The 27,224-nt window shown below is 36.1% G+C and overlaps 1 long non-coding RNA gene across 3 annotated transcripts in view; it reads left to right on the top strand.

Annotated features, from left to right (window-relative positions):
* Positions 1 to 8,302: 8,302 nt before the first annotated feature.
* Positions 8,303 to 27,224, top strand: part of LOC131402395 (uncharacterized) — a 43,382-nt gene continuing 24,460 nt past the window's right edge. Inside the window, exons 1-3 of one of the 3 annotated variants that reach the window (XR_009218629.1) lie at positions 8,303 to 8,439; positions 18,962 to 19,043; positions 23,927 to 24,090. This is a non-coding gene — a long non-coding RNA (uncharacterized LOC131402395). Of the gene's footprint in view, positions 8,440 to 12,301; positions 13,602 to 15,165; positions 15,243 to 18,961; positions 19,044 to 23,926; positions 24,091 to 27,224 lie in introns of those variants that run through there. The other 2 variants (XR_009218631.1, XR_009218630.1) reach the window with 2 other exon arrangements.

Here is a 27,224-nt window from a genome sequence, read left to right as displayed (position 1 = left end):
CCTCTGGGATTTATACACTAAACCCACTTGATCTGTGGTTTAGATATTTCATGCTGATTAAAACTGTGGCTACCTTAGAATTCTCTTGGTTGCTCACCACCAGGGAAAAGGGCATTCAATTTAGCTGTTTCAAATTAGAAAGCAGCGTATGAAAGGAACAGAGGATTTGGAATAACAAGACCCAGGTTAGAAGACTAGTGCTGGCAGCCTTCATTTTGCCTTAGTTATTGACTTCTGTATACTGAACATCTAGAGAAGTACTTGGCACAAAACAGATTCTAAAAATTGCTAGATGAGCCAACTTTGATAAGTTACAAAAAATATTTTAATCACAGGCTTCTCATTTAGTAAGTGACAGTAATTGTGTTTACTTCACAAAGAGTTTTGAGACTATAAATGAGTTAATATACTCAAATTGAGTACAGAGTGGATGTGAAATGAAAGTCTTGTATTTCTTATTTACATATCATGGGAATATCTGTGAACGTGTTTATAAGTGCAAAATATCTGTTCGATCCTGTAGCCCCCAATTACACATTTTTTCCCCTTTATTTTCAAGCACTTAATATGTGCCAGGCAGTATCCTAAGTGCTTTACATACATCATTTCATTTTATTTTAATAAGGTATTGGTCTTTTTAATTGGCAATGAATATCTTGTCTCATAAAGATTCCATAACTTGCCCAAGTTCACACAGGTTGCAAAGCCTACACTGGCATCTGGGTTTATCTGATACCAAAATTCAATGGTCATAACTGTTCAATTTTCAAACAGCTGGAATAAAGTCTGTATCCATTAAAGTTAATTTCTTTTCCCTTCTTGTCCTACAGGATCAGCGTCCTCCTGTTCTATGTCCTTTGGATTTGCACAAGCACAGAGTGTATGATGTTTGCGGCAACAAGGCAGGGACAATTTAATGGCATTTCCACCAGATTGTGTGAAGACACTCCAACTGCTCTTGGCTCCTTCCCAGTTGCATTGGCCTCCTTGCCCTCCCACAGGTGGGCTTTCATACCCAGGGCAGAGCTGGAACACGGCCATGACTGCTGCAGAAGAGGTCTTTCCTGGACAGACTGGTCAGACGGCACTGGAGCATTTGTAATGGGAGGGTTGTTTGTCTTTCCTTCATCTTTAAGAAGGTCAGAAAAGACCCAGCTCGCTATGTCCGGGTAAAGAGAAATGCAAAGATGAAACTTACCTTACATCTCTATACTCCTCCCTTCCCAATGTTCACCTCGGTATATAAATGGAGTCCCTAACTTTCACTCCTTAATCCCAACACCAGGTGATGTTCTTCCGTCTCTAGGGAACCTTTCCTTTCCTTACTTTTCTCAGATTTACTTCCACAAAAATCATCCTCTCATTCTATAAATGGTGCCTTTTTCTTCATTGTTATTATTGCCCTTATTCTTCATCTCTATCTTTGAGAATATTCTTTTTTCTCTCTATAAAAATAACAACAAATATCCTGATTTGATTCTGATTTTTCTTTTAATTACCATCCTTTCTTTTTCCATTTGATGCAAAACTCTTGGGACATATGGTTATCTTAATTTTTCTCCCATTACCTTCCAAGTTCTACAATTTAAGCTATTTCATTGAGTTAAATATATCATTGAGTTAAAAACCATCAATTGAATTACATTTACGACTTTATAAATTGCCTGAATGATACAAATTGATTTCATTGTTTTTAAAGTGATACTTCATATATTCATAGAAGCATTTCCAATCAACTGTATTATAAATTATCCCTGGAGAATCAGTGTTTCTCTGCAATGAGTAGGGGCCATCTTCCAATATTGCAAACATTTGGCCCATTTACAAATGAGTCTGCTTTTTATTTCAGGGTTTAATAAATTGATTTTTATAGTGAATTTATTCAATTATAATAGGAAGATATCCTATGCATTAATAATTTTAAAATTTAAATATACAAGTACCCAGTTAGTTTTGTTCTTAATTACTGTATATAGACAGACACACACTTTTTTTTGCCTACTGCAATCCATATAAAATTTAATAGTAGTTTGACTAATGTGATAAAAATTATTTTGTTTATAATTACTTCAATTTGTTGGAAGAACTTTAAACACTTGGTTCCTACAAGTGGAAATTAACATTTTAAAGACACAGTGTTGTCAGAGAGTTCAGCAAAGCATTTGAGTACTTTTTAGCCTCAAGAAGTGGGAAAATTGTACTTATTTAAATGTCACTGTTTTGCAAAAACTTTGAGTCTTTTTCTTCTTTGTCTCTTTATCCCTCATTTGCTAGTGCTTACACAATATATGCAGTAAATGTATTTTTTGGAAGTCTAACTATTTTTAACAGATGCAATCCTTAATTTTATTGCTTCATATTTATATTAGAGATTAATATGTTTGCCTGAATGCCAGGCAGATTAACTTCTCTTTGTTTAGCTTTATAATTTTTGCTTTAAGCACTGGAGAAGTTTGTTATTGACAAAGCTGAACTAATGTCAATGATCTTATTTTTCAGAATTTTTTGTGACATTTAAATTTTGGGAAAACATATATGCATATAAATTAGATGATAAAGGTAGAAACCGAGGCTTTAATTACAAGAGATACTCAGTGTACTTTTTATTCTTAAGCCTACTAGATGAGAAAATTCAAGCCATTATTCAATGTTTTTTTAAATAATTTATTGCTGTTTTTAGAACTCTTTACCGTGTTTATTCTAATTCTTTAATTCCTTCAATAAGAAAAATCAACCTAATTAAATAATTGCAGGTTAAAATTAAATTTCATTTCAATATTCTTGACCAGGGAACCCTAAGAGTTTTTAAGTGTTTAAGTAACTCAGTTGTGTAAGCGTTAACAGTCAGAAATATATCCAGGTCATCTAAGTCATACAATTGTCAGATGGTTGCTAGGCAACAGATATCAGGTTTGGCTGATGCTTGTTTCTAGGCAAAGCTTACCATGTGAAAAGAAGAACAAATTACATGACACCTGCATTTTGTTGTTATGCTTTTTGAAAATAAAGTTGTATTTGGAGGGGAAAAAAGCCCTGACATTTATTATGCACATCATCTTTCTTCTAAATGTCAGAACTATATCATTTGATAGTTAAGTGATAAGGTACAATGAATTGAAATGACGGATGACATTTTATTTCTTTTATGGTTTTAGATAAGGGCCTTTTGCCTAATGCTGTTTTTATATCTTGTCATCAAGTTAATTAACTTTCTGAATTCATTATGATAGAAAAGAAGCTGCAAGTCAAAATTAATTGAAATATAATTAATTTAAAATATACATATTTCAATGCTACTGAGAACAAGAAGTGAAAATGACTTATGTTACATGATTCTAGTACAACGTCAAAATATCTCACTGGTGATGGAAGTGATGTTGAGAGAGAGATCACGTTTTAGAAATCTAAGGTGAAACTCTAATTCTTTGCAAATGACTTAAAACTACTATTATTACATATTACTTGATTAATTTTTATTTTCTGTAATATATAATAAATATAATAAGAAATATAAAATGTTCAGCATAATGACAACTTCCTAGTTATAAACTTCAATGATGTTAGTTTTTCTCTCCCCCTTTTTACTTTCTATATTAATAATTGATGTATAAGGAGTAGGTGAGAATTTTGATAGTGGTTAAAGATGGTTCAGTTCAGACCCAAGAGAAAATAACCAAAATTATCTGTTAGCCATCTGGGAAACAAAAACATTGTTTGATCATTAATTTTCAAACATTATATATATATATTTTTGTGTGTGTGTGTGTGTGTGAGGCAGATCAGCCCTATGCTAACATCTGCCAATCCTCCCCTTTTTTTTCCTGCTGAGGAAGACTGACCCTGGGCTAACATCTATGCCCATCTTCCTCCACTTTATATGGGACGCCACCACAGCATGGCCTGCCAAGCTGTGCGTTGGTGAGCGCCCATGATCCAAACCAGCGAACCCCGGGTTGCCACAGTGGAGTGCATGCACTTAACTGCTTGCGCCACCGGGCTGGCCCCAGACATATTATAGTTTTTAAAGTATAAATTTCAGAGACCTGATTTTTATTCCCCAAATGAGGAATTGTGGCAAAAATCATTTAAAAAATTCACTCTTGATTTGTTTAGTTTTTCACTGGGAAAATTTAATTCAAAACTTAGCAAAACCGATGTTTTCGTTTTGTGTAACTGGATGCAGTCTTTCACAAATTAAGAGATTTTCCAGTTCCTGGGATTAGATAAAAGACATAGAATATATATATATATTCAAATTCAATATTTTTACAAAAGAGAATTTTGTCAAATTTCTATCTAGAATTATGATTCTGGTGCCTCTTTCTGATTTCTGGAGTTAGATAACAGAACCTAGGAGAAAACTGAAATAAAGTACGTAAGATAGATGAGTCAGATGGAGGTGTATAATGACAACGATTTAGCAAGTCAACTTAGAAATAATACCATAATTTTTTTTTCTAATTCTAACAGAACTTTTTGTTTATAGAAACCTGAATTCTGTATTCAGTTCACAGAGCAGACACCTACTTAGTTACTACAGACTTAAAAAATTGAGACCAGGATTTGTTTTCTCTCTTAGGAAAATCACTCAAGGAATATCTCTTTATATTTTTCTTATAAAAAGTGAGGATTCCGGACCCCACATGAATTTGTTGCTGATAACATATAACAAATAATAATAATAAAATGGAGATACTTTAAATTATGAAGCATTATTTTATTTATGAATATGTCTAACATAAAGAGAAATTGTGGTTATGCTTATTACCTATTCTCTATACAGCAGCTTTTAAAATGCATGACCTTGTTCAAGAGCAAACTGCCTAACACTTTCTAAAATAAAGACTATGTAGACTTGAATAAATATTGTTACCAGGCTTTAGAAATGTTTCAACATCTTATGAAATAAGCACATTTAGAAAATCCGAGTTGTTACAAATTGAGGAGTAGATTGCTCAAAAGATGATGCTGCTTTCAAAGTTATGTCTCTTAAAACTATTATGTTCAATTTTCTTTTTCTTTTTGACATCCAGACACAGAGGCATGTCTGGATGAAAAGAGTTTTATTTAAAAGGCAAGAAACAAACTTTAAAGAATTAGTATTGGTGCTTGAGGCTTTAATATGAATTTCTGGGGATATTTTGGGAATTAGTTGTGGTTAATTCACTTTTGTTCATTTCTTCTGTATGTCTTCCACGTTGAGGGACATGTGAAATCAATGCAACCAGGTGTACAGAAGAGAATCAAGCTTTTTCAATCCCACTTTCCTTAAATTACTAACTACAGTTATCGTTATTTTAATGAGACTTTTATTAGTATTTGAAATGCTTCTTGTCTTACAACTTCCATTGAGTTGTTAAATATCTATCTTTTTTTCCTCATCTTATTTCTTTAATAGGTTATCTGTATAGAATTTCATGGACACTCTAAGAAATGATGATAGATTCTTTAGTCCTGAACTGAGGATGAGTAAAATAGTAACTTTTGTTAGGTCAATCAAATCATGATGTCCATTTCAGTTATTTCATAAAGCACATTTTGGTGGAGCCATAATAAGATCTTCCTTTTGAGACACACTTTATTTTCCCTCAACCCATGGGCATAATCTGCTAGAAAGTGACAGCACACCTACATTGTATAGCAAACAGTCCGATTTATACAGAAGAGATTCCACATTTCCACACCTGACTTGGAATATTTGAATGTGAATCGTAGAATCACTGAGAGAGATTGTCCAAACGGGTGGCCTGCTCAGCTATAAATAGGAGAATAGAAGAGAATATGAATAAGATGAAAAAAATTAAAAACTTCATGATGTCATTAGTTTGGCTTATATTGTAATTGAAATTAATTTGATTACATTACAATTACATTAGCAAATAAGTGTGAAATAGGATCACATATTATATGTTAGAAAAGCCATTGTTAGGAGACCAAGCCAGTAGTCTCAGGATGCTGACTGTACTTAGAAAAGGAACAACATCTAGGGATTGGAGAAGGAAAAGAAATAGAGAAGAGGAATGGAACCAACATTTATTAAAGGCCTGACACTTGAAAGACACTATTCTAAGTGCATGTTGTCCCATTTAACATTTATAACTCAATAAGGCAGAGTGTCATCTCCAAAAAATAGATGAGGAAACAAAAAACTTCAAAGAGTTATGTAACTTGCAAAAAGTTTTAAACTGGCAGCCAACAGAGAAGGCATTGGAACTCTGGCATGTCTGCCTGCCGGCCCGGGTTTATGTGGTTGCTGAACCTGAAATTAGCAGGGGTAGCAGCACCTGTAGCAAAAGATCCATCCTTATGTTCCTCATTTTATGGCTTTATGATAGGTGCTGAAAAAAGAAACCCTCAGTGATGAGGGCCCAACTTTAGAAAATAATCTATTATTTAATGGAGGTTATGTTTTGACACATTATTTAATGGAGGTTAAGTCTTAGCATACTTTACTTCCTAAATTTTATGTAAGACAAACACTTCTGCTGCAGATATGTACAGATAACAGCCTGAGTGTGTTCATTTTACTAAAAGGCAAACGCTGGTGTTATAAAAAGAAATAAATGATGAATATCACTTAGAAGAGTGGTTTTCAAACTTGTGCTTTTAAACTTATTTTTGAATGTGAATCAGTGAGAAAAATGTACTCTCTTTCATCACCAACACACACACACAAATTTCTAAAATAGTACTTTACCTTAACTGCATGTAATGCGTTATGTATCCATCCTATCCATCCCACCCCTCCCAATTCACACCATAACATAACACTTTTTGAAAAATACTGGTTATAGATACACTGAGTTGATTCCATAACACACTGTGGGCCATGATGTATGGTTTGGAATTTACTAATTGAAAGATATCAGGTAAAGCTTCCTGGAGAATGTAAACTTTAAACTATAAACTTAGACTAAGAAAATAAGTAGAACGTAGTTAGGCAAAAAGTAGGGGATGGGTGGCAGTGTACGGTTGTATTCTAGGCAGAGAAAACAGAGGTGCAGAAGCCCAGAATTGGAAAGGAATTTGGTGAGATCAGGAAACCGAGAGAAGGGACGGTATAGCTGGAATATATTGGCAGAGTGGGAGAGTGATGAGTGAATCGATATGCATATAAACCAAAGCTATATAGACCATATTAATAATGAATTTTTTGAAAGATGCTAATGGAGGAGGGAGAGGTGTGGACTGGATCACATTGGTTTCACGAACAGGTCAACCTGGAGGCCGGATGGGGAAGAATCTGAGGAGGGGCAAGAGTGGTCATCAGAAGAGCAGTTAGGGGGCTGTTATAGTGGGCTGGGTGAGAGACATAGCAGTTTAGAGTAGGCCAGTGCAGAAGCCTTGGAGGAAAGTAGATGAGATAAAGGTATGTTTATGAAATAAAACAAGAAGATTTGGTGATGCATTGGCTGTGAAGGGACAGTGAAGAAGAATGAGGGTTTAATGACAATAGTTAAAATAATTACTAACATTTTACAATAGTTACTGTGTGTCAGACACTTTCCTAAGCACTTTATATGGTAAATTTGGCCTTCAAACATTTTTCTGAATGCAACTCAAGTTAAGAAATCTATTTTATGTTCTCAGATACACACATGTATTCATAAAACAGTACCTCAGATTTCTGGCTTAACAGTTAGGTAAAGGCTAGTGCTATAACTGAAATAAAGAATAATGGAGAAGTCTGTTTTTGGAGGGGGAAGGGGGGAATGATGAGTTTGATTTTGCATATCGTGAATTTTAGATGTCTGTGTGTGGATCTGAGCTCAGAAAAATAATTTGGGCTATAGATAAAACATTTGGGAATAATCAATGCATAGATAAAAATTAAAGCCTGTGGACGGAGTGAGACAATCTGGGCACAGAACACAGAGTGAGAAGAAAACGAGGTTTACTTTAGAGCCATGTACAAATCAAATATTAATAGTCAAATTGAGGAGGAAGAGCTGAGAAAGGAGCCTGAAAAGAGTGGCTTAGGACAGAGGAGAATGTCAGGGGAGGGTGTGGTCACATGGTCACAGAATTGAGGTGTTTTGTTTGCTTGTAAAATGACGAGTACATAAGAACGCGTAATGGACTGTGTCAAATACCTCTGTAAAGTCAAGTCAAGTAATAATAATAAACGTTCCTTCTGGATTTAGAACACGCTTGTTGGTGGTGACCCTAGTGAGAGGTGATCTCTGTGGTGCAATGTGTAAGCGTTGTAAACGTGTGACTTAAACGAATTGTATTTAATCTATGACTAGGTAAAATTCACAAGTTAACATGTTTTTCAGGTAATATTCCCATTTTGGGATAGTTAAAGACCTAGTCAAAATTATAGCTTGGCCCACAAAGTCTGATGTTGGAACTCTGCCAAGTGTGAAGACGTATTCTTCCATCACGGTAAGGATATGTGGATGAGAAGAACCACAACACAATGAAGACAACAGTCAAGTAAGAAAGTTCTTGTATCAGCACAAAGGAAATTTTGCAGGAGTTGGGGAATGAGGAGAAGTTGGAGGCATGGAGAGGGGAGGTGTGGGGAGAGAAGCAGCTGTCATTGTACAAGATGTGTGTACACTCGGCATTCTTGCTGTGCTCTTCAACTTGTAAGGTTTCCCGTGGATGGTTATGGCAGCTGTATGAGAACAAAACAGAAGTTGATACTTTTCTCAGTTGCCTTATACCTGGTCCCTGAAGTTCTAGAGCACAGGGAGGTTGTCAGTTGTGTGATGGGACAGATTTTCAGATTAGAGAAGATAGGAGAGAAAGGAAAGGAGAGCACTGAAGACTATTAAGAATAAAAAACTCCTTAAAGGGGATTGCCTACGAAGAGAAGGAGAAGCTAGGTTAGTATTCGGGAGTTTTCTTTGAAATCGAAATATTTCTTTTCTTGGAGAATGGAGATACCTGTTGGTCCACAACCTCAGGAGATCCCCAGATGCAACTCAAAACTGGCCCCCATATGCAGAGGGCAGGGAGAGCCTGAAGAAAGAGGCAGACTACTCCAGATTGGTAGGTGGCAGTTTTAATAAGCAAGGAATCTTACATGTGAGGCTTGTCTTGGGAGGCCCCAAGACAAGTAGATACCTGCAACTGCCCACCAGAATCTTAAAAGTTTATATAGAGGCCTTCACAGGGTTCAGTCATGTATACCGTCCAGATGGTCTCAGCAACATATTACTCTCTCAAGGCTGTGTCCTTGAAATGACTCCTAGTGTGGGAACGGTGGGCAGAACACACATCCCAAGGGCAGAGGAGGGGGTAAGGAGCCTCCGATTGCTGGTCCAGCTGATGGGTCAACCAGTTGTTCACATCCGCTTGATGACCTCCTCCCACGATACCTCATCTCTTGTAATGGGAGAGAAAGTGGAAAAGAAGAGAGCAATTTCAGGTAGGCTTATGGGTATGGTGGTGCAAAGTTGGGTTATCTTCTGAAGGCTTCTATAGTCTCTGTGAAATATATAGATAAATGTAGGCAGTGAGATAATCTCTTGGGAGAGAGAGAAATGACAGGAGGTGAGAGAGAGTCGACAAGAGAAACCTAGCAGGATTCCTGGGCAGGATTGAAGTCCCAGTCAGTTTGCAATGGTTTTAATCTCAGATGTGTGAACTTTCCCATCAGCCTCACAGCTTGCACAGGAGAGACAGATGGTTGGCTACGTCCTGGATTAGGGTGTTGGGAGAGGTGTAACTAAAGGACAACGGGAAAATTGTGTTCAGAGTATTAGTAAAAGAATGACTAAACTAATAACAACAGACTGTAATTGGTAGGCTGGAATTACACACAATGACTTCAAAGTAAAAAAGTGTATCTGAATTTTTCAGTCCTGAACTCATCTTGAGCTGGACCTCCCATTTCCACTAAGGATAGTAAAGTAAATTTGCTGATTAAAGATAACTGAATCTTGTATTTTAAAATAGTCTCTTTGGGAACACATATCCCATGAATTCAAAGTTCAAAATTCTTTTTGTGAATGTTTCTCTTCATCTCAAGGAGTCTTGTCTTCATCTTTCTCAGATGGCTTGTTGATAGAGGAGTTCAATACCAATTGGTTGGGGGAAAAGGACAGTTAAATCCACCTTTTGTCTTTATTCTTCTCATTCTCTCTCTCTCCTTGGTTACTTCTCTCAATAGCTGGAGATGCTTACCTCAGTGTCTTGTCTGAATAGGAACTATTGCCATATCACATTACCTTCTTTATTCAGGAACAATATTATGAAACAGGGAACTGATATACAGGAAGAAAGAGAGGGGTTGGTGGATTAATAGTCCCAGTGTGTTAGGAGAACAGATGTAGCAGAAATGGTTCAGGAAACAAGACAGAAGGAGAGGCAGATGTGTTCAGGGAGGATGATATTTGAATTTAGTATTGCAAAGCTGGGAAAGTTTTGTAGATGACAGTGTCCAGAGGGCGCCCAGAGGAGTCAACAGATGAGGTAAAGTGGAGATCTTGGAGACAACAAGGTGGTGATGCAAGACTGCTGTGTAATTTGGGTCAGCAACATTGCCTTAGAATCATCTAAGACAAACGTAAGAGTTGGAATGGAGATTGAGACCATGATCCAGAATCTTCAGTTAATGAGGCATGCATTCCAGATGGCAGTGGCATGAATTTTAAATATCATTTTCAGTAGAGACTTTCTGATCACCGTAGAATAATAAATTGAAAGGAGAGAGTATAGTATAGAGGCTTTTTAGAGCTAGCATTCAACAGGAAATTTATAACTATAAAGTGACCAAAGAGAGCAATGTTAGAACTTTCATGCCAAGACTTGCAAAAGAAGATATAATTTCTGATGTATTCTGGAAGTTTTGTCTTTGGTCCCCAAATGTTACATGGCATGGAGTAAATGTTTTCTTCACTTCCAAATAGATAAGAGGTAGGAAAAGTATAGATGAGCAGTTGGATGAAAGGTACCAAGGTGCCCTTCTCTCCTCTGCCCCTTTGCCTCTAATCTGGTAAGGTAGCAAGATTTGGAGTCACCATTGTTACTGCCAACAGCCAAGTCTGCACATATTTACATAACAGAATATGAAAGTGAGTTATGAATAGCAGTCAGTGTCATTTTCTTGTATTTTGATCAAAAAGATTTATAGAAATATCCTTGGACTAATGGACCTTGCTGGAAGTGGTTTCCAGATATCTCACCCTGCTGACTTGGACGTGAAATGCAGGAAAGCAGTGGGGGGTTGTGAGGGGACTGAAGAGACATAGGCAATTCCTGGCTCAATGTCAACTTCGAGAGGCTTTGAAATTTACTGTTTAATTGTAATTAACTAGTTAAGCACTTGATTTAATTACTAGTTGCTTCAATTAGAGGAGAATTTGGTGGGTAATTTTTTTAATTTCCAAGGCTTCATTTAGTGGGTAGATTCTATCTATTATAAAATGCATTTGCATGTAAGACTGATTTCTTCAATTGCTTTTTCATAAAGAATTCTAGAATTGACACTTTGAATAAAGTTCCATATTATGCAAAGCAATCTTTTTAAAAAATATATAAACCGAACTGTTCTGATGAATTCACGGAGTTATCATGTGGTCTCTTTATTTACAGTCATTAGAATTTATGCTGTTCTCAGAAATTATACCTTATTACATGGCTTATATTTTTAATGCTAAAGGTGTTGTCTAATTACACCATAATTAAATGTAATTTATCAAATAGAAATAAAGACAAAACCAGTAATCAGAGACTTTTCCTCCATTCATAGATATTCAGTTGAGGTGTATCGTGTAATTAGTTTACCACTGTTTACTCTAGAACAAGTAGAATAAAATTGTCATCATTTTTCCTTTCATCATCTGACAGCACACTTGGAATTCATTTGCATAGGTTTACAATGGAAGTCATTACTCCCATCACAGATCTACTGTTGTATAACCAGCAAGGAAAAAGTGAAGTTTATGAAATGGTAGAGATAAGAAGATGGATTTATTGTTGAATAAAAGAGTTCAAGTTTTCTTTTCTTTTTTGGGGAGCAACTGATGTTCACATAGAACTCTTGTGATCTCAGGTTTGGCCAAATCTCCAAGAAGACAGATCCTATTTACTCCCACACACACAACAAGGTAGGAAAGACAACTGAGACATGACTTACAAAGGAGATGGCCTGAATCTGGTGCTCGAAACTTATTCCCTCACCCATCCAAAGCAATAAAGTGATTACAGTCAGAGAGGCTAAGCAGTATGAGATTGAAGATTTCTTCAGAATTGGTATGCTCAGTGTTCTTCTCCCTCCCCAAGGTAGAGAAGTGTGTGCGTGTGTTGGGGTGGTGGATTGTTTTCTTCTCATCTCAAATCTATTTAGAGGCACTGCATGAAAACCTCATGGAGACCCATCTATGTGTATCTGTGATTTGGATAATACAGAAGCTGAGGCAGGAGCTGCCTACCAAACAACTAAATAAAAAGAAGGATGCATTTCGGAAGTAAGTACACTCACACCAGTTACTGTCAAAGGTGTATATGTCCAGTCGTACTCTTTCAACAAGATGGGGTTACATTCATCTGTACCATATACATTTAATATAAAAGATTTAGCTTCCCAATTAGCAACTATATAACTGGTTTGAGTTCAGGATAAGGAAGCATCACTACCCCACCTCTCTACCGCGCCACCTCAATCCTTTCTTCACTCTTGGCTTTCTGGAGTAATGGTCTCTCTTAATCCATTTCTAATGGTTAACAGAATGGATGTTGGGGTTGGACACACCTGGAGTAGAATTTTGACTCTATTGCTTACTGATACATGAGAGGTTCTTGCAGTTTACTGAACTTCTTAGGCTTCTATTTTGCCATCTGTTAAATGGAGAAGATTGTAGTGCCTACCCCATGGAGTTACTGTGAAAAATCAGTACCTGTAAAGTACTTAGCTCAGTGCCTGGCACATGGTGCTAAATAGATGTTAGCTATTATATAAAATATATATTAAAAATGGTTGTCCACTCTAGAGTAGCCTAGTGTCCCCAATCCTATCCCAAAATACAGATTCAGGAGTTTCTCCTCTGAATTCAGTTGGCAGTCTTGTGATCTCTGTTGGTGTTAAAAAGTCTCGAGTGTTGCTGGGAGATGTCGCACTGAGCAGCTGAATGATATAGAAGGGGAAGTCTCATATCCGTCCTATGGTTAATGGGCAGAAGAGGCTTCTGCATAAAGTCAGGAAAATATTTCTGTTGGTGAATTGAGTTGGCAGAAATATCTGTATGTAGCTACCAAGTGTTCTCACTTAAATGGTTCATGAAATGACCAGCTGCGTCAGTTCCCTGGCACCCCTATGGGTCCGAGGCATTTGAATGTGTCTCTTAAAAAAGTCTTCCTCCAGAATCTTTCACCGCGAAATTTTCCAAAGATTATACTCTGGAAACTGTTTTGGGAGTGACACTCCAGGGGTTTGAATCCTGGTATCCTTTTAACTTCCCTTTCTTAACCCCATCTGAGCCAAAGCTCAATTTCTCCTATTTTTTCCACAACAGGACTTAGTGAGACATTGAGAAAGACCAGATGTTAGCAACAAAAAATATGTTTACATTCCTAGAGGATAAAAAGAGAGTTGGGGAGGCTGTTGCTTTTCAAACCACAGCTCGTGTATAGTTTAAGAGAAAAAGGAGGTACTTTCCCACGATACTTTCTCTTTATGCGTCAGATAGTTTCACTTGTTGCAGAAAAAAAGGAAGTGAGGAAGAGATGAAGTGAGGAGGAGAAAGAGAAAGGAAGGTAGAGAGAATCTTTTTATTGCTTGTTACATATATGCACACATACACATTTATAAATAGCTAGGCAGCCGTCACTCACTGTGTGCTAGGCTCTGTGCTAGGAGCTTTTTTCCTAATCTGAATCTTTCCTTTGATCCTAAAAAAATGGGATCATAATCTCTGGTACATACTAGGAAATTATGGTTCAGAGGAGTTAAATACCTTGCCTAAGTTTACATGGCTAAGTAAGGGGCGGAAACTTACACTGTCTCATTCCAAAGGCCATGCTCTTTGCGCTATACCATGATATCTCTGATTACTCGTTTAGTTAATTTTTATTCCTTATGTAGAGATGACCAAAAAATGGGTATTCATTTGGAAAAAGTAACATAATGATTTGGACATTGGACAAATATCTATCATATCCATCTTGATCCTTTAAAATTTAAACTTCCTTAAGATATCACTATCTGTATTATATTTTGAAAATATTTTTATTTATTTCTCATCTTCATTAAAATGTACCATAATTATTATTTCACTGTTTAACACAAATAAGAAAGAACATAAAAGAAAAAAAGCCTAGTATTTTATTTTATTTTTTTTTGTGAGGAGGACTAACCCTGAGCTAACATCTGATGCCAATCCTCCCCTTTTTTCTTGAGGAAGATGGGTCCTGAGCTAACAACCGTGGCCATCTTCCTCCACTTTATATGGGACTCCGCCACAGCATGGCTTAACGAGCAATACGTCGGTGCACGCCGGGGATCCGAACCTGCGAACCCCAGGCCGCCGCAGCAGAGCGCACGCACTTAACAGCTTGTGCCACCAGGCGGACCCCAAAAGCCTAATGTTTTTATTGGCGTCAGTATGTGCTTATCTCCAGTGGAATTCATGTATCTTGATGTACATCTTGTTGTTTTTGCTATTACTAAATATCTAAACAATTTTCTATACTTTGCACTTAATTTTATATGTCTTTTTTCCTATTTGTTGCTGACCGGAGCAGCACAGGGACAGATGATGATGGGGCATTATGAGTGTAGTGGAATTCCGGGTTAGGGCCACCGCTATTACATCAGCCATTGACGAGTCACATTTCCATGTGAATATTTTCTAGAATTTTGGGAGGATATAGAAACACTGCTATGGAGAGAAGATAATTTCTACCTTTAAAGTTGCTTAAAACTAGTGTTTTACTTAGGAGTCTTTTCCTTTACATATTTAGGTTAATGTGTCTACATTTAAGAGTTCTTTCCTTTTCAATATTCATGTTTTGGTTTTAGCACCTTTTCCGCGTAAAAAGCAGAAGGAAATTGCTGCCGTCCATTTTCAATTTCCCTTAGGATTCAGAAATTCTGTACGCCAGAAACTTAAATCTCAAAATATTACGGATCCACTTGAGCACTGTCCGAGTGAGGAGGCTGAGGCAGCGGGGTGAAAGTAATGGATGAATGCTTATTTCCTTCTCTCTTTCTAGACCACAAAATCTAGAAGCAGGGTCTTCTGCTTTTTCTCTTGGTGTGGACGACAACTTGGGGCTCCCCCCTTCTCAAAGTGAGCGCTCCAGCAGACAGACAAGAGAAAACCAGTAGGTGAAAGTTATGTCACATCGTGAGTTATTTCTTTTTTGAAAATTATTTTTATTTTCATTTTTATTTGTTTATCGTCCCGCTTGCTCTCAGAGCACACACAACTCAAAAGTAACATAATTCGTTGGAAAGAGCATTGGAAACTTATCTCCCTCCCCATGGATTCCTGTCTCCCAAATTGGAGTCAAGGTTAAAATAACCCGGTGCTGATCGTCATATCATCTAATGCTGTCTAGACACGGTGAAATGTTCTCATGCGCAGTTTTGCAGACAAGAAAAACACAGGTTTGCATAAATTGCTGGCTCAACCCTTCTGGGATATGATTACAAAAGGAGAACTCTGATTTTATTTCTTATATATTTTACAGCAAGGAAAATGAGGGAGTGAAAGCCATTTTGTGGACTCTGTTCCATGGGGCAGGAGCCTTGCTCCGTAGAGTCCTCAATGTCCAGGATGAGGGTAGAAAAAAAAATTCTATACACGCTCAATTTTAACTGTAGTGTCCAGGCTCACTCTTTCCTCCAGCTCATATTTCGTCTATTTTTTTTGTCATCATATTCCTTGCTGGGCCCCTTCTGCTTAGAGCTCTTTTTAAATAAAGACACTTACAAATTTATTTTTTTTGAGTGATTGGGAAAATCCTTTGTCTCCATTTTCACCTGCTCTATAGCAAAACTTTTGTCATTTGCTTTTTTATTTCTGTTCCTTTCCTTCTATGTACTAGTGGTTTTTGACATAGGTCCTATGCTGGATCCCTTTTGATTATGATTCATCTTGAAAAGACATGAGATCTTCCCAGGTCAGAAGTCTATAGGAGGGGTGTGTGTGTGTGTGTGTGAGCACACAAGCGTGCATTTGATTCAGGCTAAAGGGACTGTCTCTGTTCCTAGGTCATGTGTGTGAGTTAAGCGATCCTTCCTTGTGCTTCAGCTGATATATCTGGGGGTGTGGGGCCTCACTTGCTATCCACCCCCAGCAGAGAGCCTGTGCAATATCTCATTCAGGCCATTTTCTGATCCAGGTCCTACCATATGACATTCATTGGCTAATATTGGTTGTTATTGTTATTACAAAGTTATCATGTGTTTTTGTATTATTAGGATAGTGAAATGTACTGATTATGTCACTGAGAATGGCTTACATTTAGAATGCCGTGGTTGTCATTTTGTGCAGGGCCTCTATGGCAAAAATCAGATCCCCAAATATTCAGAAATAGTGTTTTCCTGAATAAAAGTATTCAACTATAACAGAAGTCTATACTTTTAGAAATGAAAAAGACCAATGATTGTTTTTTAAAAGATAGCTCATAGGTTCCCATGTGGAAAGTTCTGTAGCTAATAAATAGCAGAAAATGAGTGACTTATGCTGTTATAAATTTAAATTATTTTCTCAAATCATATATATACGTAGTAACCAATCAAGCAGATCAGAAGGGCTTGTGATGCAAAGTAAAAATCACTACCCTCTTCTCTCCTACCCCCTGACCCACGGCCCAGAGGAAATCTTTTAAAATTGTTGTTCTGTTTATGATATTCTTAACTAGAAAATGTGATCACGCCTCTATTTTCTGCTTTACCAACTTAATAAAATATCTATTGATTGTTTACTATAAAGAGTTGTTTTCATTTTACCTGTCATTTTTCAGACATTATTTTGAGAGTATAAATTTGAGATTGGGGCAAAAATTAGATCGGTTGAGACAGAACGGGCATAAAGGAGTCAGAGACAACAAAAATTGTCAATTCTGTGGAGTTTTGCTCTAAAGGGGATTGGAAAATGGGTCTATAGTTGGAGAGAGATATGCAGTCACGAAAGGTTTTTGTTTTCATTTGTTTCATTGGGACTAGAGAGCTTACATGTTTGTAAGTCAACGGAAATGATCCAGGAAAGACGGAAAAAGTGTTTTATTTGTGCAGAAACTATTCTTAGCACCCTAGCTCTGTCTGTGTCTATGTCTATCTATAGCTATATAGCATATCTACACGGATATATTCATTGAATCCTTACAACAGCCCTGTGAGATAATATTATTATACCCATTCTACAGGTAGCAAACTTGGGGACTGACAAGTAACATTCTCAAGATCACAGAGCTAGTAAGTGGCCATGTCAGGATTCAAATTAGAATGTCTAGATTAAAAACCAGAGGCATGGATCGACTGCCTCTGATACCAGTTCATTTTTAATATTTCTGTTAAGTAGCTTTTACTTCTCCCACTGGAAGACTTTAGTATCTTCTCTTTGTAATTGGCATTCTGAAGTTTTGCACTATTTTATCCAGTTGTGGGTCTTTTTTGTTGAACACCAGAAAGGCCATTTCAATCTAAAAACCATGGCCGGTTCAAATCTGTGGAATTCCCTTTCATAGTCCTCATCAGCACTCATCATTATCATCATTCCCTCCTCATTAGTTTTCTGTTGCTATGTAACAAATTACGACAGACTAATGCCTATTTACAATTTCTCAGTTCTTTACGTCAAAAGTTCAGGTGGGTTCAGCTGGGTTCTTGGATTAGGGTCTCACACAGCTGAAATCAAGGCGTTAGTAGGGCTATGTTCCTTTTAGGCTGGAGGGGAGAATCTGTTTCCTTGCTCATTCTGGTTGACGGCAGAATTCATTGTCGTGTGACTGTAGAACTGAGTCTCCTGTTACTGTGCTGACTCTCATCCGGGGACCACTCTCAGCTCCTAAAAGTTGCCTGTATTCCTTGGCACATGGCCCCACTCCATCTTAAAAGCCAGCAATGACATGTTGAATTCCCTTTATGCTTCAAATCTCGACTTTTTCTTCTGCTACTAGCCAGAGAAAATCCTATGCTTTTAGAAGGCTCATATGGTTAGATTAAGCCCACCCAGATTAACTTAAACTCTCCTGATTGACAACCTTACTTACGTCTGTAAAATCCCTTTTGCCATGGAACGTAACATAGTCACAGGTGTGACATCTCATTATATCTTGTCGTATTTACCATTTTCGGGGTCAAATTTGGAATTCTGGGGCTACCATGTCCACTCTCCCTTCATTTTTCTCTGTTCCCTTCCACTGTTGCATGTTGGCTTTCGTAGAATGCTCTTCCGTATTGTTTATGTTTTCTTTCGTATTTCTCATCTTTTTGTCTTTTTCTTCTATATTTTAGGAGATTTTGTTTTCTTTTCAATTTCATTCTCTTTTGGAGAAATTTAATTTTTTTTTCTAAGAGGTTTTTCTTGTTTATTTTTTAAGCAATGGTATTCTGATATTGTTTTATGGTGTAATATATTCTTGAACTCACTATTACATAATTAAAGATTTTTAAAAGTTGGTTTCTGTGTTCTGAATTACCTGTTTTCTCTGGTGGTCACTTTTACTATGTTTATTTTGAATCTTAGCTGTTATGTTTCTGGAATTATATATAGTGATTCTTCGTTATATGTTCATATTGAAGACAGTGTTATTGAGAGAGTGTAGTGGGTTTCCTTTGACTCTTTTTAAATAGGTCTGTTTCTTTAGGTGGTTGAGAATTTCAACTTGGGGCAAGGTATGGGACTAGATGGGGCATTTTACTGATAGACCTTGAGGAGCACAGGTAGAGAGCTATCTGATCAACTGTGGGCCAAAATGTAAGAATAAGAATTTTTCGAGGGTACTTACTTCAGAGTCATACTTCGACTTTCTCTAAACAGATTATTTCAATTTTTTTTAGAGTATGTTATCAAGTGTCATGCCTGGGGGAAAGCCTGGCTGTCTATGCAGAGGCTCTGGAAGAGAAATTAGGTTGCTGACTGGTAAATTTATTTTATATAATATTTTTAATGAATTTTCCTGTTTTCAGTGTTATTTCTCACTTTGGTTCTTTGTTGCATCAGTTGACTTTGAGCCCAAATCCTCCCCAGGTTGTTTTCAAGTGAATATTTTCACAACTACTCAGCAGTATTTTTATGGTATATTCTGGCCTGTAGTTTTTTCCCCTCTGTTTCATCTGTCAATCTGCTCACATATACCTTCATCTTTGAAAAGTTTATTCTTTGATGCACCTCTCATTCTTTTCTTTGGTAGGAAATTATTTATTTTGTATTTCAAAATCTTCCAAGAGTAGTTGTAGGGGTAGATAAAAGGCAAATACATGTTTCCAGCCTTCCATCTTAGATTGGATGTGAAAGTATGACTTTTTTTTAACAAATAGATGGATTGGTTAAGTATATTCTGAATTGGCTCATTTTAGCATAGTGATTAAGACCACATATTTAAAAAGACTTCTGTTTAAAACCAGCTGTACCACTTGCTAGCTGTACCCCCTTTAACTGAATATTTAACCACAGTTACCTCAAGAGTACAATGGTTGAAACTATTAGTTGAGATAACACAGGATTGACATTTAGAACAGAGTATATCCCGTGTTAAGTGCTCAATGAATAGTAATTACTATAATAGCAAGATAATGACAGAGAAATAACTGTGTGATCAAAGTAATATGGGTTATTTGGTTTATACCATTGGTATGATCATTATCATTATCAAATATTGATTGAAACCTATGATGTCATAAGCAATGAGAACACAAAGATATAATGGTAAAAAATTGTTTTTCTCTAAATATAATTAAAAATAGTTGTTGTGTGTAGTACTTATGTATTGTTTTTATAATGGTATAAGATCTTCCTTTGAGGAAGTAGTTCCAATTTTATAATGCTTATGTATAGTAAAATATTTCATTAACAGAAATTATTTCAATTAGGTTCTGTGTTTCTTTTCGATGGGTAAACAAATATATTTCTTATTTATATAATTTTTTAAAGGAAACACTGTTGAATATAATATATATCTGAAATATGAAAGTAGCTTACAACTTACATAATTATTTTAGTATATATAATAAAATAATTCTAATATATATAAATATAGTCTAATAAGTATTATATTTTTATATGTAATAATAAATACGTATATCCTAGGCAAAGGGCCATGTTATTCACTATATCTCTGCTCCCTTGGTCAGACAAAAATTAATTCTAGTTAATGGGATGCTGGATGATTATTAGCTTTGAGAGTAGAAGAATATTGCTTCACTTTGAAGTTCTAAGTCATTTATCACTATGTGCTTGGGAATAATTCTGAGACTTTGTACACTAAATAAAAAGATCAGAAATACAAACTAGATGTGTTCTGTTTAGGAATACATTAGGAAAAAAAGGATGTGTAAATATACAAACAGTGGCCAGTTCACCCTTGGAATTTCATTTTTGCTATTCAAAACATGCTAGGTTATTATCTTAGCTTATGGGAGCTGTGACTTACTACAACATATTACCAGGTCTATGGTAGCACTGAAAACATTTTGTCTTTCATGCTACTGAATTTTAGAATTTTTAGTTTTCATCTGGAAAGCATGAATATTGTTACATAATTTATCTATTGCTACAGAAAATATATGAATTTACGAACTGGAAATCTTCCATTATTCATACCTTACACGATCTCTTTAGCATTTGTCACATTTGACAACATTTTGTTTAGAACTTCTTTTTGAACTCTCAATTTTGCTTCTTTTCCCACTTTTTTATTGTCTGTATTGCTAGATCTTCTTATACCTTTGATTATCTTCTTACTCTATATCCTTTTTTTGAGGAAAACTTATCCACAACAATCATTCAGCTACCATCACAAAACACTAACATTTATCACGCCTGTGAATCCTGCCCAGTCTATTTTCTAAACTGTAATTCTCTGTCTCCTATCATCTATCGTCTATCTTTCTATCTACCTACCTACCTACCTGTCTATTCCCAGCTTTTTTACAGCTATTTTACTGGAGATGTCTGCCTGAATGTCCTGGGAGGTATCTAAAACTCACCAGGTTACAAACCAAGAGAAGGCTTATTTATAGCATTCTCTATTCAAAAACGTTCCCCGTTTACTCCGTACAACATGTCCACTGCATCCAACAACAATCTCTGAATCTGCTACTTCTGACATGTTATTAGCAATATCATCAAACCAGTTTCTCAACTAGTAAATTCAGGGTCTTGTCAATGTCTCAATTTTCTTTTTTTTTTTGACTTCAACTTTTACTTTTTTAAAAAAAATTCAAAAATGATCACAACTTACTTTCTTCAGATTTATGACCAAACCATATTATTTTGTATTGAAGATATTTTTTAAATGTCTTCTTATTCCATTCCATTCTGACCTCCACTTTTCAAGTCTTTATTACTTTTTGCATCCTTTATTGTGTTTCTTTTTACCTATTTATATATTCTTAAAATCATTACAGAGAATCTATTATGAGCTAGTCACTGTGCCAGGGACTTACTTCAGATAGTAGTCAAGGAAGCCCTCTCACATGGTGACATTTATGCCAATGATAATGGGAAGATGATCAGAAGCCAAACTATTCTCACATCTCCTCCCCCTTCCAACGCTACTTCCTATCATTCATTCTCCACAGTGACTTCAGATTATTTTTTTCTAACACAGGTCTTTAAACACAAATATTGCTAAAGTGCTCAAATTTATTTAAGGACTCCAATTACTTATGATGTGAAATCCAAATTCCTTTAAGGCAGACCTCTGCCTTCTGTGCCAGCATGGATTCTTTCCTACTCTTTTTTTGTACTAGGACAAAGATTTGTATTCTCCAACAAAATGTGAACAAAACAACACAAAATAAAAATAAAAACTGTATGTTATACATTGTTCTTTGCATGTGCCTGAAATGCCCACCTACTCTTGTATGCCTACCTCAGCCTTCAAGACTCATCTCAAGCATAACATCTTCAATGAGGCTTCCCTGAGAGAATTCGATTCTTCTCTATGCTCCCACATGCCCTCAGCTTCTAGAAAATACCTCTATTATAGCACGTGTCACATTAAAATTCAATCATCTTTTACATGTTTGTTTATTCAACTAGATTGAGCTTATTCAAGTCAGGGACTGAGATATTCATTTCTGCTATTTCTAGCATTGAGCACAAAGCCCGGCCTATTAGATATTTATTACAAGTTTGATGAATGGTTAGATGGATGGATGGAGAGATGAATGACAAAAATTTGCTTTTTTTCCAAAAATAATTGCTTTGAATATATCATTAGTCTTGCTCTCATTTCAATGCCAACAGTTTCAAGAGATTTCAATGACATGACTTTTCTGACCCTAGAAATAAATTTCTATATTTTACAACTCCAACACAAAGAGCTTATAAAAGCTTCTCAAGTTGTGCATTAGATTCTTTTATATTTTTAAGAGTTGAGGCATGGAGGGAGGGATTAATGGAAATTCAAAGTGGGTTTTAACGACATAGTAGTTACTTGTAAATAAGAACATTCTGTTTATCTTCTTCTAGTTCACTAAGGAAAAAAAATGACAACAACACTGGGGAAAAATAGATCGTGCATTTTAAATCACAACAAACAAAACTAATAAACAGCAAACCACAGAGACCTGTCAGCTGAAAGGAAGATACAGCATTCATTTTATAAACAATTCACTGGCATGTCAACAGACAATCTGGCAGGGAAAGAAAGTGAACAATATTTTTCAAGAAATATCTATTTTGCTGAATAAATCTTGAGCAAAATATTGTGTGAACTGTATGGATATGGAGTAAGGGCCGTGCAAAGTGAAGAGTTCATATTTCCAACATGAAATATTTTTTTGTTGTTGAGATACATTTCCTTTGAAATTTGAAAATTATTCCAGTGTCATTAATAGTAACCCCTTTTCTACAATAGAACATTTAAATAGATGTTACAAAAGATTCTTCTCTTTCTAATAATGATGAGTCAGGTATGGTGATAGAAATAGTAAGATACAGGCAATTATCTTCATATTAGCAGTATGATTCAGGGGATAACAGAAGGAAGCCATAACATTGAAAACAGTTTAGAATTATTAACATGGAGACCAACTGATGTGATTATCCCCTCAACTTATCAAGAATTACAAAGATGATCAGATTGAACATTTAAAGTAATAGGATCCTTGTCATAGATTGAGTTCTCCCAAAAGAAGATTCTTAGATTTTGATTTAGGCACAGAGTATTTATTTGGGTGGTGATCTCTCAGAATGCTGGAGTGAAACAGTGGGGGGAGTGAGACAGGGATGGAGGGAAACCCAATCAAAAGTGGGTTCTTGAACTGGTTATAACTCTAGGCAACTGGGCTCAGTCTTACTGGGGACCCTTTGGGGAACTATGTAGAATGAATCTCAGAACAGTCCCTCCAATGAATATGAGGCTGGGACATCCACCTACTGACACCCATCTTTCACTGACTGAAGGTTGCTCCTGGAGATGTATATTTACCGCACTTATGGACTGTGCCTTTAGAGTAGGACACTTTGGGAGCTTGAGGAGGGGAGCCTACAGTATGTGCAAGAACTGTCCATCACAGCTATAGCTGAAGGTAGAGCTGGTCCTACAGTGTGTGGTGTGGGGCACCAACAGTATCCAATGTATATGTGCATTTGCACTTAAATTTATAATTTCTCAAGCAGCTACTTTAAATATAAGGATGTATATTTCTGTAATTTAATTGCTCTGAGATCAAAAATAACCCAGTACTTAAAAATTTGCAAAATTTGAAACAAATTTGGAAAAGTCATAATGTGCCACTCATGACACATATGTGGTAAGTACATTCTAACATCTTGTTGTTGCTATTAACTAACAGGCTGGAGATAATTTGCTCTATGTAATTCTGAAGACATCATTTCAGTGAAGATCTCTTCTTGTAATTCTTCAAGACGTTTTTCTTTGAGGGGATCATGCTAACAAAATGGAAAAATGCTTCTGACATCTAAAAGAGTATCTTTGCCATCCATCCTTTTGTTGTAGGTAGAGCAGAGCTCCTCTTGGGCATTGGAACAGTAACTAATTTTTCTTTTCTTTTTGCTACTAAGCTATGTCTTAGATCCTCTATAAATATTATGTCATCAAACTTTTAACTTACAATAGTCATAAAATTTTTCAACAAATACGTATTTCATTGTGAATAAGTCTTGAGCAAAATATATGTGAACAGAAGTTGGTTACCCTGTTTCAGGCGCTGTTCTAAGGAAAGTATCTGTATTAACATATTTAACCTTAATTAAAATACTGTGAGGTAAGAAGCGTTATTTTCCTTATTATGTAGGTAATGAAACTGAGGCACAGTAAGGTTAAGTAGCTTCCTAAAGGTCATAGAGTTGCTAAGTATCTGAACTAAATTTCAGACCAGACTGTCTGATGCTGGAGTCTGTGCTTGTTAACAAAGCTACTAAGTGGCAATATCAGGATTTAAATCAGAGGGTAATTTAAACCTGGATTGATCTGATTCCAAAACCTATATGTTAATGGTTATTCTGCATCACGTTGCTTCAAAATCACCACTTCAATCCTCCTCTGTTTGTCCAACAGACTGAGTTTTCGAAGTGCAAATGGTGTCGCATCTCACCTCATCATTTGTCTCTTTGAAACCCTTCAAGCCTCCCCATTACTTGAAGGATCAGGCTCAGTTCCCTTTTAGGTAGTTCCTTTTTACCTGCTGGCTTCACATGCTGCCAATCTTTGAATGCCACATTCTAGTCACATTGATTTTCTTGCAACTACTCGTTTCACACTTCCCTACCTCCATGATTTACACATGGTACACATTTACACATCTTTGGAATCCTTCTCTGACTTCACTTGGTTTCACCCCATTTTTCTTTATAACATTAAGGTATAACCACTTTATGAATATTGATTTTCATCTGAGGCAGGAAAAGTTTTAAAGTGAAATGAGACACTATTAAAAAGCTATGTCAAGACAAGTGTAAACCAGCACTGCTCAGGACAATATGGGACTCATGGTCACCCCATTGATGAAGGTCTTCCTGTCTCCTCATCTCTCCTAATTTGAGTTAGGTACTCCTTTCTGTCCTTGTATCTTATCAATGTTATATGCTTTTAACGCGCTACTGAAATTAACCCTTTTTGAGAGTCTGTTTCACTAGAATGGAAAATTATTGAGGATAGGAGTTTTATTTCGCTCACCTTTGTACTACTTTCCAAGCTCAATTGATTGTAGGTACTCCATGAGTATTTGTGTAATGAATGGACTCAACGTACATTTCCAAAAGCTAACTACAGCAGGAGAGGACAGGTTTATAGGACTTTGGTTTAGTATACAGAAGTGGTAGCACTGGGTACTGGTGGGACTGATGTAAAAGGGATGGCCAAATTAGTGGAGGTTAAATCGGATTAATTTTTTGGCAGGGCTAAGGATTAGGGTTTGGTCTCAGATGGAGAATTATCTGGTTTGAGGTGAGATTATATACTTTTGTCAAAACTGGATTAGTGGGAAGGACTGAGGTTACAGTCAGGGACGAAGGTAAGAATAAGAAATGCATGCAGCCCAGAAGTTTTGGCAGGGTCGGAGCTAGTATCAGCTTTCTCTCATAGTGAATTTAAACATGTCAAAATAATAGTATCTTAAAGTAATAATCATTTCCTTCTCTGTGTTCTGATTATATGTGCATATAATAGATATATGTACAAATGATTATTATGTATTTCTACTGTTACATCATATTGTATATGTGCCTGTTGGTATCTATTTGATTACATACTTGTTTCCCCCATTAAGCCATATGCTTCTTGAAGGACTAGGGACTATGTTTTACACATACTCTTTTTCTCTTTCCACCAGATCCATTGATGTGCCTGACATATAGTAGACATTTAACTAATCCTTTTAAATAAATGAAAAGTTTTCTCTATTTAACTCAGTCCACTTTCTATGTTTGATCCATCAAACTGCTGATTGTATCTTCACTAAATATGTGTTCAATTAACAACAACAGAATGTAATCTTATATTTGTTTTTGGCTAACTGATGAATTTATATTTTTCCATTACTCTACTGTAAGCATCATGAGGGCAAAAGTTATGTCTGTTGTGAATATTTGTATCCCTTCTGGTGAATATAGTGATTGGTACATAATAAAATTATTTTTAAAAATGTTGCATGAATGAAAAGTTGAAATGTGCAGATTTATCTTTGAAGAGGATAGGGTCTTTGGTGGGCTGACTTGGGTTTTCTAAGTGGAGTCCTCTCTCACATTTTTCATCCAGGATCTTCTCTATTCTTTGGACAGTTCTAGTGGCTGAGAAGTCAGTTCTTGCCTATGATAGTGAAAAATGTCGTATTTTCCTTGGTACCATTCTCATGACTTTTCCCCCCCGAGGTTATGTGTGTGGAAGCTTCAAGTTCAGAGTTAATTCATACATTTTGCAAGTATTTATGAAGTGGGTTAGTTATTTCTAGCATTCTGCCATCTTCCCTTCCTGGTCTGTTTTTTTCTGTTACTGACATCCTTACTCTAAGATCTTAGGTCAAGTGACTAGCTCCTCTCTCCCTCCTGCCCCTGACCCACTCTTTTTGAGAAATACTTCATGTGTTGGAATTATGACACCTTGAGTCTCGCCTTAAGTGAGAGGGTGGGAAGTGAGATGCAAACTACAAGCTTGAACTTAAGCTCTTACCAAATTTCCACTCTTATCTTTTAATAGATGTTTATTGAATAAAGGAATGAACCAATGGAGACTGAAGCAAAGATAATTGATAACTAAGATCTTAGGCAGCATTTATTAAGTAGCATTCAGGGGTGAAAGCCATGCTTTACTGAAGTTTTATATTTCCCATTTTTTGTTGTTATTGTTTGGTTTCTGATAGGTAATGCTTTTTATTTTTTAAGAGGCTAGTTTCTCCTCTGAATATTAAAAAAATATAAAATTAATTTAAAAATTACATATTACTTTCCTTTCAAATGATCCTTAGATAAAAGAATCTAGACAGTCATCTATGCTTCAGTCTAACCCAAGGCAGGAGCAATTGTCCTCTCTTGCCACTTTCCATTATTTCTGAGTCATTATGCACATAGTTCCACAGTCATATCACAGTTTGAAGAGAGAAGATAATACACCAACTCATCCAGAAAAAACCTCAT

This window comes from Diceros bicornis, unplaced genomic scaffold, assembly GCF_020826845.1.
Source record: "Diceros bicornis minor isolate mBicDic1 unplaced genomic scaffold, mDicBic1.mat.cur scaffold_100_ctg1, whole genome shotgun sequence".
NCBI classification, from domain to species: domain Eukaryota; kingdom Metazoa; phylum Chordata; class Mammalia; order Perissodactyla; family Rhinocerotidae; genus Diceros; species Diceros bicornis.
Note: the sequence above shows the minus strand (reverse complement) of the source record. Positions and strands in the feature narration are given on the sequence as shown.